Here is an 11613-nt window from a genome sequence, read left to right on the forward strand (position 1 = left end):
GCTTCAAAAAGCAACTTGGAGGGATACAGCAAGCCTCCCCTATCACAAATTTCTGTGAATTTTGAGACTCTGCTGCTGACATTTGAGTTCTGCAAAAGAAGAGAGCGGCAGTGCTCACATTTGTTGCGAGTAAGAAATTTCCGCGCAACATACCCTGCCATGTAATGAACGAGGCGGTCATCGCTCTTTTCCTCCACGTAAGCCCGGTGCTCAGCTGGAGTACTGTTTAGCCTTTGTTCTACCACCGTCAGATTTCCAGCTTCAACTAACTCATCAAGAGATGCAACGTTCCCTTCCATATCAGATTTATCAGGTGAGTGAAGTAGCGAGACCAAATCTTCATTGGCCTCAGTGTTGCCTGTTTGCATTGCTTTTGCCAAGTTATAGAAAGACAGGCAGTTGACGACAATCAAGAATTGAGATGGCGTTGGGTGGTCGTTGGATCCACACGACTGCCTCACAATACCAAAGAAGTTCTGAAATTATAGTTGTAAGTAGTAAGAGTTTAATGTATACTCACTCGCTCAGTGCAACTCAACAACATTAATCTGCAGGTTATTATAAGCCATCGACATGAAATCGAATAGCAATTAATAAGGCAATAGTCAGGAACAAACCGAATTTAAGTGACACTTCTTATGAAGACAAAATACTTACCATCCCATTCGGAGTGTTCAGTGGGTGGCTGAGCAATGTATTCCTGACACACTTGATTAAGTGGGGAAAGTCAGACAGAAAATGCAGGTGACGAGCAGGATCTACAGGGTGCTCAGACTTGCAAGTCACCTTTCCTGACTCCACACCAATTCCTAAGATCTTCCACATGCGACGGTTCCATGAGGCTCCATCAGATGTAATAAAATCAACAAGAAGTCCACTGGCTTCAGCAAGTACTGTTGCTTCTATTATTATTTTAGCAAGGAGTTCCGCTTTCGCATTTCCTCGAGTGGCAAAGCAACCAATTATTTGCGTCCACTTCCCAGTAAAGGGGATGAACATTACCACCATCCCGTGGTCGCAGGGAACGCTCTCTCCTCCTTCGGTAAAAGAGCCCATGTCGACAAATCCCTCAATATGCCCGGACGACGTCACGTTCAGGTGCTCCGACAGTTTGAGTTCATCGACCAAGAGCCCTCCACGCCTGCTAAATGTGCTCATGTGTCTTGTTTTCTGCTTCAGTTGTCTCAGTATTTTAGTGCTGAAGCCAAAGCCACTCTTGTACAGCTTCAAGTAACGCTTCAGTGTGCTCTTGCTCGGAAGTGAGAGAATATTGTGCTTACGCAAATGCTCGTAGAGTTTGGCACTCTTCATCTTCATAAGGATACATTCTAAGATCCAATCTTTTGAATACACATTACCCTTCGCACTTTTCTTCTTGGCAGCTGAAAAGCACTGTCGGACACAATCTTGCTGTTTCAAAGGCAGGAATGCAATCTGTTCCTGTAAAACTTCTTCAGGCTTTAGGGAGTTCTCCTCCTGCATTTGCTCCAACCGGTCTTTTAACCGCGCACAGCGAGAAAACAGTCTCCTATTTTTTTGTGCTGCTGCTCGGAGTCTAGCAGCAGTGGTCCGGGTGCGCTTTCTTATCAATCCCTTCAGCCTTGATTTTCGTGACTGAAGTGCCTTTCTGGTGTACCGGCAGGAGATGCATGCTTGTCCTGCAAAGAGCAAGTGAAACAAAACTTTATTCCGGGAATTGAAATTAGTCTGGCTTTATAAAAAGTATGGCACACACCATAGTAAATGACTTTGTAAATTATCATGTGCTTGCGTGCATTTATATTCTTTACGCACAGAACACAAAAAATCATACCTTCAGATTGTTCCTTTCCTGCGCATTTTTTGCTGTAGTATGCCCCATTACGGATCGTGACCTGCTGCTCTAGGCCTTCTGTTAAGTTGGACTTGGGCATCTGGCTCGTTGGCAAGGCACCAAGGCAGACACGATGCGAATCAGTTCTAAAAAGAACGTCCGCTGCTTGTTCACGACTCAGAATGGTTCCCTTTTCGACGATGCTGCCGTAGAGATGCGCCGTGTACTTGACTTCAGGCCCGTCGTGCTCTGTAAATATAACCGCCCTTTCACAGACAACTTCTTCGGACTTGCACATTATGAGCTTGCAGTATACAAATCCATTATGGCCCGGCACGTTGTGTGAACTCCAGTACACCGAAGGCACATCGAGAGAGCGAAGGCCTAACACAGAGGTTGCCTCAAACAGCTGCGGTTCAAGTGCGTCGCCTTGCAAATATGGCGTGTCAAGTGAAGCGAGTTCCTTTACAGCGTCATTGTGACTGTTTTGTTCAGTACAAGGCCTCTTGGGATCAGCAGAACACACCGTAGGGCTCTTCCGCTTTCTTGGCGCCCGAGGCGTCGGCGTCTTCTTCGATAAATAGCCCGGCGTGTTTGGTAGGAGCGTAGGTACGGCATCCGGCAGCAACTCTGGCTTTCCTCGCGGAATGCGTACCTCTTTCCCCTCTATAATGTGGACGTAATCCCGTAGGACACAAGAAGGATCGAAATGACGCTCGCAGACCGAGCAACTTTCATCAAGGACCTTATCTTTTCGATGCAGGTTTCGTTCCCAAACCTTTCTTTTTCCTTCATCTTTCGGCACGGCGAAGAGGGAAGGCTGCTCGCCTTGGGCCCACTTGTAGCCGGTGTCGCACCCCGGCGCAAAGCAATGACGTTGCCGTCGGCGATTAGGCATTGGCTCTCACTCGCGAACACCGCAGCAAAACATCACACTGCTAGCACTGCCCGTGCGGCCGAAACACCCCGTTTCTTCACAAGCAAGGTGGAGCTCAAGAAGCACGCTGCAACCCGCCGCAACACACGGAGAACGCGTCCGTACAGCCGGTGCGACTGCAGCGCCACCACATACATCCGGGACCTGTCTACGCTGCCGGCTTCACGACGGTGCGTGGCGCGCTCCGCCGCCTGAACACACTGCCCCTATTCTAGTACACTGTACCTCAGCATCTCTGCGTGACCTCGCGACGAAGTGGCCGTGCCGAGTCAAGCCGTTCGACGTCACTACCGTGACTGTGGCGTCCGCCGTGACCCTGCCACCGGGTGCGGCAACGTGGGTGTATGCCAAGCTTGACAGTCCGGTCACAGCAGACGTGCTGTTCGAATCCATCCGGTGTTCAGCTCCAGCCCGTCAGATGACCTCCCCTCGAAGCCTTCTGCCTGTGCTCAAAGGAGAGGCCCACGTATTTATACTCAACATCAGCAGCGTACCTCTCGCGCTGACTCCCGGCACGCAATTGGGTACAGCCTCAGTTTTGGACCCCGGGTCACCAGTGGCGTCTCTGCAACCTGAAGCCCCGCCTCGCCACCCTCCAGCGCCGGCGATCCTATCATGGGAAGAATTTAACTTTGGACCCAGCCTGACCTGCGCGGAGCTCGCCTCTCTGAAGACCTTGCTGCTCGAGCATCGCAGTTGCCTTGCTCTCAGCGCCGGTGAACTCGAGTGCACTTCCTGGGCTCAACACCGGATCAACACCGAAAACCGCGGGCCCGTTCATCACCAACCTCGCCGTGTAGCGCCAGCCGAACGGAGAGTCATCCAGCAGCACGTGTGCGACATGCTTGACCAGGGAATCATTGCCCCTTCTTGTAGCCCTTGGTCCTCCCCTGTCGTCCTTGTGCGCAAGAAGGATGGAACACTCCGCTTCTGCGTTGACTATCGGAAGCTAAATGCTATTACTAATTGCGACGTGTACCCGCTGCCTCGCCTCGAAGATGCGCTTGACCGCCTGAAGGGGACCCGTTATTTTTCCACGCTAGATCTGCTCTCGGGCTACTGGCAGGTGCCTGTTCACCCCGATGATGCGGAAAAGACGGCTTTCGTGACTCCCGACGGCCTTTACCAGTTCAACCGTATGCCCTTCGGTCTCTCGAACGCTCCAGCCACCTTCCAGCGTCTCATGGACCGAGTCTTAGGCCATTTGAAGTGGACTATGGCGTTGGTCTACCTGGATGACGTAATTGTCTACGCGGCTACATTTGAAGAACACCAGAGACGCCTCAAACTCGTCCTCGAAGCCCTTAGATCTGCTGGGCTTCGCTTAAAACCAAAAAAATGTTTCTTCGGTTTCGAGGAGGTGACGTACTTGGGTCACGTTGTGAGCCGGCATGGCATCCGTCCCGACCCTGAAAAGCTAAAAGCGCTTACAGCTTACGAAGCTCCCACCACCGCTAAGGAGCTCAAAAGTTTCCTTGGATTTGCTTCGTATTTCCGTCGTTTCATTCCGGACTTTGCCAAGCGCAGCGCTCCATTGACCGCCCTGCTGAAGAAGAATGCACCGTGGAGTTGGACGCAGGCCCAACAGCTCGCGTTTCTTGACGTCAAGCACGCCCTCCTCGAGCCTCCTACATTGGCCCATTACGACGAATCGGCCCCCATCGTCCTCCACACGGATGCCAGCCAAGATGGGCTCGGCGCTGTCCTCCTGCAAGAAGACGAGTCTGGTGACCACAAAGTCCTAGCTTATGCCAGCCGCCAGCTTTCCGACGTTGAGCGCCGCCGCCACTCTTCAGAACTCGAGTGCCTCGCCGTTGTCTGGGCCGTCGAGAAGTTCCGTCCCTACCTGTACGGCCGTCACTTCACCATAGTCACGGACAATAGCGCTCTCACTTGGCTGCAGTCCGCCAAACATTTGAATGCCAAGATTGCACGCTGGTCCCTGCAACTTCAAGAGTACAGTTTCACAATAGTGCATCGGCGCGGCTCTGCCCATCAAGATGCCGATTTCCTTTCTCGCCACCCTTGTTCCGTGACGGCTTTGACGGACCTGAGGACTGCACAAACGCAAGATCCCGCCATTGCTGCCATAATCCACTCCCTTGGCACCGCCGCCGGCGCAGGCCTCCGCCAACTACGCCGGGTCTATCGAATGAAGGACGACCTCTTGTGTCATGTGAAGCGGCTCCGTGGTCGACCACCCGTCTGGTTTCCAGTTGTGCCGGCAACACTGCGGTCGCAAATCTTGCGCGGCTTACACGACGCTCCCACGGCTGGTCACCTTGGTCGCGGCAAGACCTACGCACGAGTGTCGGAGCGGTTTTGGTGGCCTAATATGTCCAGAGATGTCAAGGAACACGTGGCGTCCTGCCAGACATGCCAGTACAGAAAACCGTCCACAGGTGTAACCAAGCCACCCCCGCAGGCTTTTTCGCCACCAAGTTCACCTTTCGAGCTGGTTGGACTGGATCATTTGGGCCCGTTTCCGAAGACGCGTGCCGGCAACCGGTATGTTCTGGTTGCGATCGACTACTTCTCCAAGTGGGTCGAAGCACTGCCCGTTCCAGACACGTCGTCCGCTCATGCCGTCGCGTTTGTGGAACAGCATCTCGTTCTTCGGCACGGTGTTCCCCGGCACCTCATCACGGACCGTGGGAGCTGCTTTATGTCCCATGAATTCGAGCGAGCCCTCCGCTCCTTCGGCATTGCGCATTCCACTACATCCGTCAATCATCCGCAGTGCAATGGCCTCGTGGAGCGTGTTAACCGTACCCTCACGGATATACTCGCATCCTACGTCGCTCCGTCCCACACAAACTGGGATCGTTTTGTTTCTGCTGCAGCTTTTGCAGTCAACACTGCAGCGCAAGAAACAACGCATGTGACGCCGTTCTCAGTCGTCTATGGCAGAACGCCCTCCATCCCTCTCGACGCGCAGTTGGGCCTTCCCCATCCTACTGCGTCTCCAACTGAATCTGCTCAACGACTTCATTCCGCCCGCCTCGACGCCCAGCGCAACCTCCTCACGGCTCACGCGCGTGTGCAAGCGGCCAACGCGGCAGCACCACCACATCCCCCCTTCCGGCCCGGTGACTTGGTCCTCGTTCGCCGCACCATCCGTGCGACTGGCCGTGCCGCAAAGCTCTTGCCCCGATACCGCGGCCCTTACCGTGTCGTTGCCGGACTCGGCCCCGTGACATACCGCCTCGAAGACCTGCCAGAGCATCGACCATGCGGTGTGCACCACATTTTCCCAGAGCATGTTTCAAACATGAAGCGATATGTCAACGACGCCTGCGGTGACTCCGACTTAGCTACCGGGTCCTCATCAGTGCCGTCGTCGCCTGCTGGCTCCATGCCTTCCCCACGCAATGCAGTCCCATAAACGGATCGCCGCTCAATATGCATAAAACTCCCTGAAGTTAGCCTAACCGGTGTGGGACCTTCTTCGGCGACTGCAGACACATTCGCCCAGCTCACACACTTCGAATTCAACGAAGAGTGTGACCATTTCCTATCTGCGAGCCCACATTGCATCGCCCCAGGAAACCCTGCATCAAAGCACGGCCTGACTTATGTATATATATATATATATATATATATATATATATATATATATATATATATATATATATATATATATATATATATATATATATATATATACATATACACACGATATGTATATAATTATATATATATATGTGCACACGTGAAAGCGATACTTCCATTTTCGTTTTCGCTTAGCAGGGTGCAGGTAAAAATTTACTGTAATTCTTAAAGCCACAAGACAGATACATAATTCGTTTTGCAAAAGACGCTAGACTGTTTACGGTTACGACAAAAAGGAAAAATTTCATTTTTTCACAAAACCTGACATTTCAAGAGCGGCGAATGCCTTAAAAGTTTGATAACAAAAATTACCGGCAATGCTTGCTCGAGTAGGCAAAGCATCGTGTCGCAGCCTTCCTGACGGCAGATACACAGATGGTTCGAGGTGCCTCGAGCAAATCCTGAGTTCTCGTAGCTGCGACGGCGCCTTCTTCTCCAGGCTGACGTTGCGGCAGAACTGCGCCCACGCTCGGCACCTGGACGTGATGCAACATGCACGTTAGATACAACTGCGCCAAAAGGAATACGCATACTCGAAACGCCAATGCGTCATTATTCCTGTCACTGCTAACTGCAGTAAATCATACTTGCATTACATCTGAACTATGGTAGTAAATGCTCGCGCCAAGCTCTCTGCGCCCCAGAGTGCGGTAACGCTCATCCTCATGCCACGCGGCTAGCTGCTTTTCTAAGCTCAACGAGTGACGAGAGTGAAGTGCGTTTAAAATTACCCTGACAGTCATGTATATGTAGGACAGCAATACCAAGGCAGGCAATAACTCCTGCTGAGCGAATCCAGTTAAAGCCTCCTCAAAGCCGCGCACATACACGAGGCTGAGTTTCGATACTCCCAGCTGCGAGGGGATCCTCAAATTGACTTCACGGTTTTGCAAAACTAAACAATGTCGTACTCAGAGCTGTGAGGTAGCAAACTTTGTTCTAAATGGGCCTCCCGGTCAGTAGCGTGCACGTGGTTGCTCCTGAGAGCCCGGTGTGAAGTTCACGTTGGTGATAGTCAGCTGCATGAAACTCACTATAAATTACAAAAATGTGGGCCTCTTTCACACACCTCAGCACTGAAAGTGTGTGCCCTGCAGTGTAGTACATAAATATCCCCGAAAACATGAAGCCAAGTACGCACGAACGGGTTACAGCTATGAAACACGAGCGAACAGCCCGGCGAAACCATATCGAAGCTATGCGCATACCTAGAGCAGACGACACTGTCAAGAGCTCACCTGCGAAAGTCCAGCGGGAATCGGTGTAGCGTGACACCAATGGTACTATCCACGCTGTCGCAGTGTACCACGGAGCTTCGTTTCTTCACATGCCGCAAGCTCATCTTGAAATGAAGCGCTAAGCGCTTCAAAAGAAGAGCGCGAAGCGTGCAAAGACGGAAAAAGACTTCGCACTGGCCGCACGCCGAAGGAAACGACAAAACCGAGAAAACTGCCGCAGCGGTGCAGCGGGGTGCAAACCTTACCGAACGGTGACAAAGAAGCGACGTGCAAGGACGACGAAAACTTCGCAAAAGGAACATTTTGAAACCGGCGAGCTAAATTTATACGCTTTACCAGGCGCGCCATCGCAGACAGCTGGCGATAAGAAATCGCTTCGTAAGCTCCCGCCACTGTGGCCGGGTTAGCCGGGTATCGAAACAAGGCCTGCAAAGACGCGCTGTAATGCACCGCACACTCATGAATAGGGGGCAGGTCAAGAGTGTTGCAAAAATACAAAATTTGCCAGGTTTTAATAAAATGACTTACCTCTTTCATAAAACAAGGTGCTAATATATTTTTTCTTTTCTATTGGCAGATTACATTCCAATTTTGTAGCTTTATTATTTCTTTATATGAGTGTTTTGCCCCCCATCCTCTGGTTGTGCTGCAGTCGCGCTAAACCACTTTTCGGCCCAGCCTTCGCCACCACTATAGTGAACTAGAATACTTCTAGTGCACTATAGCCACCACTTTAAATCCGCCTTGTACCCTGCCTGGCCTCTCGGCATGGCTCGGCTAGCTGTGGCTAGTTTCCGCAACTCGGTGACTCGGCCGGTTGTTCTCCGGCCGCGGTAGGTCGCGGCAAGCGCGACAACATTATTTAGATTTTTGTTTTGTGACGTCGGACGACGTCAAGCTCCGCCCATCGGCTAACTCCGTGAAAAAAACGGGTCCCGCGCTCGAAGGCCCTCGAAATCTCGATGGAGTTCCGCGCTGCTCCGTTGACTCGATACATTGAAATTGCCCGTGTAGCAGCGCTCGATCGCCTTTGAGTCGATAGGCTATCGGTTCGAGGGCCTTTGAAATGCCTGTTTGACAGGGGTATTAGAAAGATCGTTTAGGAGAACAGAAAGTTGGGCTAGTTGGTTGATATGCATACTGAAGAAGTTGGCGCGGAACAACGAGGACCAGCGAGACAAACAAAGATGAGCGCTACTCACAACTGAAGGTTTATTCCAGACAATGCTCGAATAAATAGTGAAACCAACAAGAAGGATGGAAGAAGGAGGCGAAAGAACGGTACGAAAAACAAGAATAACAAGAAATGAATGCAGCATCAAAAACAAAGCCCCGTTCGTTGCCTGTGCCAGGAGGGTTGTGTACAGATTTCCATTGTCGTGTGGCGCACTATACATCGGCCAAACTGGACGACGCGTCAACGAGAGAATAGGAGATCACCGAAGATTGCTCGGGGGAGATTCTCTTGATAACCTCCCTAAACATTGCCGCACGTGCATTACAAACGACACGGACGACACGGAAAAGAAAATCCAGTGTCAGGTGCGCCCCCTTTTTTACTGCAAAAATAGTAGTCGAAACTGCTTGAAAGCGATGTCATTAAACTCCTAGAGACATTCCAGTACAATTTTGCCATTTGTATGCATGTAAGGCATACACAGAGCTTGTGCCTTAAGAAGAATAAGCATGCCTTATAATGATTCAGATAAAAAAGAAGGTGGATATACACCCCCTAGATGTGTGCAGGGAAATTACTGGTTTGATCGAGCCGCAAACGCGAGAGTTCGGAGCGGAGGAAAGCAGACACCGCTTACCTTGATATCGGGCCCTATGCGTTTTTTTTCAGCCAACCTTCCAGATTGTAAGGGGGATGTAGGGTGTAAAGGGAAAAGCTTCTCAGTTGAGCTATACTGAGCAGACTTGAGAAAACGTTGATTGGTAGGAATAGGAGTATGCTTGGTATGCCGACGCAGGAAGGTTATGCGCCTGTTTGAACCAGTTAGGGAGCCTACATACATGCCGCCTGCCGCCTGGCTTAGGGTGGTGACATCTCTCCCAGTGTTGCCGAAAACGGCCGCTAAACATGACGGGCAGCCATGTTGTTCCCCTTGAAGAGAGCATCCCCGGCTTTCAGTGGCGTGGTCGCTGGGGCGATATACAACATTAGTTTATATTCTAGTTTATCGGCGTTTCTTTCGAAGTTAGTACCAACAGATGACGCCGTTCCGACGACATAGAGCAGTTCTCAGCGACGGTGCATTACACTCCGAACGGGTCTCTCCTCTGCGCGCGTCATCACGCCAAAAGGCAGCGCTTATCAATTACGTAAAAAGGGTTCCTCCTCACGATGAGCACTACCGAGCTTAGGTGTTGGGCGTTCAGAATTTAATGTTATGACGGTAATCAAAAGATTACGCAGGCCCACTTTTTAATGCTTATCAATTACTTGGTTCATGCGCGGCCTGTACAGAATGTGGCCGTAGTGGCTGTGTAGCTTATGTCGGGCATAATCGCCGCAAGTGTTCTATCGTTGGATAGCTTATGTCGAGTATAATTGCACCGGACTAATTGTAGGTCTCAATTAATTACCGGTAATTAGTTAATTGTAATGTAATTGAAATTTACGCTACATCACTAAGTCGCTGGATAGCTTATGTTGAGTACAATTGCACTGAACTAATCTTGTCTTACCGACCATTAATTAGATAACCGTGATTAAAAATCAATCGTTATGCTCCATCATCAAGCTATATATCGTTGGATAGCTTATGTCGAGTATAATTCCACCGGAGTAATCGCAGGTCTTAATTACCATTAATTATTTATTTGATTTAAAATTGAACCTAATGCTATAGCATCGTCATATATCGTTGAAAGGTCTCGATGAGTAGAATCGAAAATGTAACGGTAAACCGAGCTAACGCTGGTCTATGTAGGTTCAAAATAAAACCATGCAACAGAAGCAAAACAGTAGCACCTAATGCTTATGCATTCACAGCACGGGAAGAGACAATGGCATTTGCGTGTGCAATGTACCATTAGTTTGTGCATTTTGCTCTTCTGTGAGCAATTACACATGCTCTACGCAATGAGCTATGCAACCCCATACTAGCACACTGTAGCTTCAGCAAAAGGTATAAACATACTTAAAAAAATTTAGGGAATCTTGAGGCTGATGTTAACAAATTAAGATCGAGTGTTGTAAGCGTCTTAGTTTTGTACAGATTGCCATTGAGTTAACATTAAAGCAGTGCTTCATTTCACATTGCCTACCATTTTTCCACGTGTGCTGAGAAACTAACTTACACAGGGTGTTCAGTAGGAGGCTCAAATGTTCAGAGTGTAACATGAGACTTGCTGGAATGGAATCAGAGAAAGAGGAGCAATACAAACAATGGGACAAGTGAGAAAACCTAAAATCAAGAAACCAAATGACATTTTCAGACGCCTTCGTGTAAACATTCAAGAAGCTTCTTTTATTGCCGACACACTTCTGGCAGCTGTCAATTAATGGGGAGGTGCTCATATTCTTTCTCAAGCAAACTGACAGAATATATAAGCATCCGCAGCCAGCTAAAGTGCATATGAAATTACATTCTTCCATTATCAGCATCTGTGAAACCAGTGAAATTTTTGTACACATATCAGTCACTCCTGTAAAACATATCTGGTGCACACACTGATGGTGTAATTGCAAACAGGCTTATTATTTTTAAACATTGACCGAAGTAAAGCAGCTTCGTTGCTCAATGAACACTTCTACATAAAACAAAATATACTGATAGCCATGAACAAATTGCATGAGTGCAGTACAGAGGACACAATAAATGGGCTAAATTAGCAGGACTAGTAATGCAAACAACTCAAATGATAATGAGAAACACCACGGCAACTCTGTGGGAGCGTATGTTTTACAGCCCCTAAATAATGCAAGGCATGGTAGTGATGCTCCAGCCACAAAAATAAGACTGTTATGCACTTCACAAAAGACTTGAAACAGTGGTTTACACATT

The 11613-nt window shown here is 49.4% G+C and overlaps 1 long non-coding RNA gene across 1 annotated transcript; it reads right to left on the minus strand.

Annotated features, from left to right (window-relative positions):
* Nucleotides 1-1476: 1476 nt before the first annotated feature.
* On the minus strand, nucleotides 1477-9217 carry LOC144110105 (uncharacterized). The gene is made up of 3 exons (XR_013309704.1): nucleotides 7601-9217; nucleotides 6675-6838; nucleotides 1477-1658 (listed from the first exon to the last, which is right to left on the minus strand). It is a non-coding gene; the product is annotated as an uncharacterized LOC144110105 (long non-coding RNA).
* Nucleotides 9218-11613: the final 2396 nt, after the last annotated feature.

Source organism: Amblyomma americanum, chromosome 11 (genome assembly GCF_052857255.1).
Source record: "Amblyomma americanum isolate KBUSLIRL-KWMA chromosome 11, ASM5285725v1, whole genome shotgun sequence".
Lineage (NCBI taxonomy): Eukaryota > Metazoa > Arthropoda > Arachnida > Ixodida > Ixodidae > Amblyomma > Amblyomma americanum.